A 3,889-nucleotide genomic window follows, 5' to 3' on the forward strand; every position below is an offset into this window, starting at 1 on the left:
CCCAGGTGCTTGTGGGTACTTTACGACCTGGCAGGATTTACGCAGGGACAAGTGAACATTTTGTTGCTGCGCTGTGGAGCAGATGGGAAATTCATAGTTTGGAGTTGGAAGGGCGAACTTTGCATAAGACAACAATTTGCCACAAGGTCTGTCTGGCAGCGAGCGAGGCAGGTACGCCTGTCTGCATACACAACGCTACAGTGGGATGGGAAAAGAAAAACACCTGAAAGATCCTTGAGCCTCCACTGCTGGATCTGTACTTTTTATGACTTTTTTCAAGTCAGTTTCTGTCACTTTCTGCCTCTTGTCGTTTTTTTGATCCTCTCGGGTTTTATTTCTTTTCCTCTCTGGAATATGGTTTCTCTCTCTCTCTTCACTCGCCCAGTGTCTCTCCATCTGTACTTCCCCGTCAGCCGGAGTCGAACCCGGCGTGCTCCCTGTACGGCTTCGACGGCATTTCATCCACTGCTGACTGTTATTGAACCCCTTAAAAAGCCACATCATCTGCAGATTTTCACCTACAAACATCCCTGAGTTTGTTTTTTCTTCTTTTATTATTATTTTTTTTTCCTGAACAGTCTGACTCAATCTGCTGCAAATTCAGAGAGCAAAGTGACTCACTAAGCAGCGAGCAGGCGGCACTTGGTGATGATGGGAAAGTGGAGGGAGAGGTTGTAAAGAACAGTGTGTGTTTGTGTTGGTGTGTGTGTGTGTGTGTGTGTGTGTGTGTGTGGCAGTGGAGGTTCAATGACAGACATTTATTCGGATATGATCCCTATCAGCGTGTCACGCACACTCGCATCACACATGCACGGATAGCGAACCACATGTTGCATCAGTATTGCGCGGCGGCGGAGTCGGTTACACCGCGGCGCCGTGCACCACCAATTATAACCGACCTTTGGACTAATGGTAATGGGAATTGAAGCTGACGTATAATATCAGTGTATGGATGACGGGGGGGGGGTTTGATGCTCCTGTGAAATCCAGAACGTTGAAATGCGTGCGGGGCATACAGACGCCGTCGGTGCAGAAGTCTCAATCATCGATGCGGGGAAAAGAAAGGCGCCGCATGTAAAATCAATCACCAATAACATGAAATGATCCGACCACACTGAGGTCACACTCTTGTTCACGTCTGCGTTCCTCACACCTGACGTACAGTAGTGTGGATGATGCAACTCAGAAACATGAGCGTGCCGAGCGACGAGCAAAGTCACTTTCAGACACTGGCGATCGATCGTTTGTTAAACTGCCTTTGTTCTCGGTCATGTTGCAAAATGATGGCAGATGTCTCCCATGAGAAATATTTTATTATTGCCATGGCAGCACTGAAAAATGCTGATTTGAGTTTCAGGGGGTTGAATGGAGGGCAACTGGACTTCAAGTATCTAGAACCAAGTCCCTTTGCCCCTGAGATCCGTGAGCTGGACGACTGACAATCTGCACAATCTGTAAATTATGCGTCAGTCGTTTGGACTGAAAGTGATTTCGTGCAGGTTTTGATGTTGAGCTGATTAGAGAAAGATCAGATCGTTGCTGTAACTTTACATATTTGTCTTTCATTTGCTTTTTTATTGCATAATAGTTGAAGTATACATCTCTGAAGCACTGCAGTGGGAGAGATGAACAGAGTGGGACTTCTGCCACCTGGCTACTGCTGCACAGAGGGAGTGTGATATAACACCAGGGCTGTGTTCAATTCACTTCCAAATCAATCTCTTTGAAAAGTGAACGGACTTATAAATCTGAGGGAGAGATATTTACTGCACCATCAACAGATACTGTAGTTGCTACTGAAGTGCAGCTATCTTTTATTTAGGAAATAAAAAACAAACTGTATTATAAAATTGTTGGATTTGGTGTAAAAGCCAAAGAAGCCAGTTTCTGACTTCACTCTTTAAAGCGATGGAGCTGAAAGCGAGCGGATCTCCGCCCGGTTACGGTGTCAAAGTTGAGTCGTTAACACTCGGGTTTCGCTCCTCCGGGTTTAGGAATCACAAAGTGGGTTAAAAACAAGTGGGTTCAGCTGCTCCGGCGTCGCTGGATGAGCCGTAAAGTGCTGGATGAGAACACTCAGGAAGAAGCACGGAGCGCAGGTGACGCAGAGTGGATGAGGGTTAAGAGACGCAGCGCTGGGATGTCGCTCACAGACTTCTTGCAGCTGAATACATCAGATACTGAATTGTGCATGTGTTTGCCTTTACACATGCACACGCTTGTTATCTTTTTAAGTGCTATAACCAAGGAATCATTACAAAGTGTAGATAAATGCTCCGCTCAACACATTTCTTTATTTAGTATCCATTAAAACTAATAGATAAACTGTTTAATTTTAATTAAGTGTTAAAACGTGAGTGTAAATTGTTCGGCCCCTTAAATGAAATGCCGTTTCAATGCACCCACAGGTTTTTCCCGCTTTCATCTGCATTGAGGAAATCAACCCGTCTTCATATGAATAACATCCATATTTATTCAATTTAGGATTTCACCAGTGTCCGCAGCTGTGCATGATATGCATAATTCTTTGTGCCGGGGCCTGGAAACCTCAATTTCCCTCAGGACAATGAGTGTTATTGTATTCATGTGAAGTCATCTCACACTCCTGACAAAGGGCTTGTGACAGCAGTTTACGATTACGCCTGCCGCCGAATGATTCCCAGTTATATCCCCATTGTTCACGTCAACATTTTGATTGTTGTGCGGCTGAATGACATTCACATTGTGCTGTCACGTCGCTGCGTTGCTAAATAAAATCCTAAAGAGATTAGCATAGACGTGGTTTTGACAAAGTTCAGTAAATATTGTTGAGCTTCTGTGTTTTTTTTTTTTTTATTGCTGTATTAAAATAAATCACAAGTAAATGAAATGATTGCTGACAAATTGAACAATGTGAAATGTTAGATTTTACTTTTACATCAGAGCGTCTTTTCTCAGGTAGCGGTGACACGTATTTTAAAGGTTGGATGTCTCATTATCGGTCCCGGTTTAGTGGCTTCAAGTTCACGTGACTCGTAAAGTCTGTGAGCCAGAAACACGCTGGATACTGTCGGTATGTGCAGCTGTTCCTGGGTCACGACAAACGTTAGGGGCAGACGTGGTGGTAAACAATGAGTCGCAGGGTGCGGGAGTGATTAAGGGGAAGTGGCATCAGTGATCAGTGGAGGATGGTGTCCGGTAGATTGACTGATCTCCTTTGGGATCAATCGGCCTCATAAACAACCGAGTCTGAACGTGTACAAAGAGCATTATGGTCTGTGACTGCAGTACTGATATATAGGATATGAAACAGGTTTGAAACAGTGGACAGCAGTGGATGAAGCTAACCTATGCTAAGCTACGGTAAATCTGATAGCAAAATAAATCAGCTTGTTTTCTTCTGGCCCAGTATATGACCAGTTCCCAAATCTGGCCCACACACAGCATGATTGTCAGATGCTGTTTCCACATCTGGACCAATTCTGGTGCAAGTGGAGGAAATCTTCCGGCCACAATCTGCTCAGATGTTTACGGGCCAGACTCGGGCCGAGGACACGGTAGGCCAGAAGTTTCATGTTGCTTTTCATCACATTCAGCCCTGACAGACCTTGAGGTCTGAATAACTTTCAGTTTCAGAAAAGTTCTCGGCGGCACTTGAAACGACCAAAGCTCAAATTTGTTTTGAACTAAATCTCCACTGGCTGAAACAAGGTTTTTCTCTTTTACAAGAAACGCAATTTCAAGCTGTGTGGTGTTGTGAAGGACACCTATTCGACAATGACCTTAAACATTTAAGTATGTAGTATAAAGTAGTGAGATTATAGATCAGCTCTAGCTTCTATATTAATACTGTGAAAGTATCAAAGCCTCAGTCCACAGAGAAATGCACACAGCCTGTATTCAGAAACTG

At 44.2% G+C, this 3,889-nt stretch overlaps 1 protein-coding gene across 1 annotated transcript in view; it reads right to left on the bottom strand.

Moving 5' to 3' along the window:
* The window catches only part of ptprt (protein tyrosine phosphatase receptor type T), a 314,644-nt gene that overhangs the window by 111,437 nt on the left and 199,318 nt on the right, over positions 1 to 3,889 (bottom strand). The gene's annotated exons all lie outside the window — the stretch shown is intronic.

The sequence above is a fragment of the Seriola lalandi genome, unplaced genomic scaffold, assembly GCF_002814215.2.
Source record: "Seriola lalandi dorsalis isolate HSWRI2012SDOR001 ecotype SW California unplaced genomic scaffold, Sedor1 jcf7180002054957, whole genome shotgun sequence".
Taxonomy (NCBI): domain Eukaryota; kingdom Metazoa; phylum Chordata; class Actinopteri; order Carangiformes; family Carangidae; genus Seriola; species Seriola lalandi.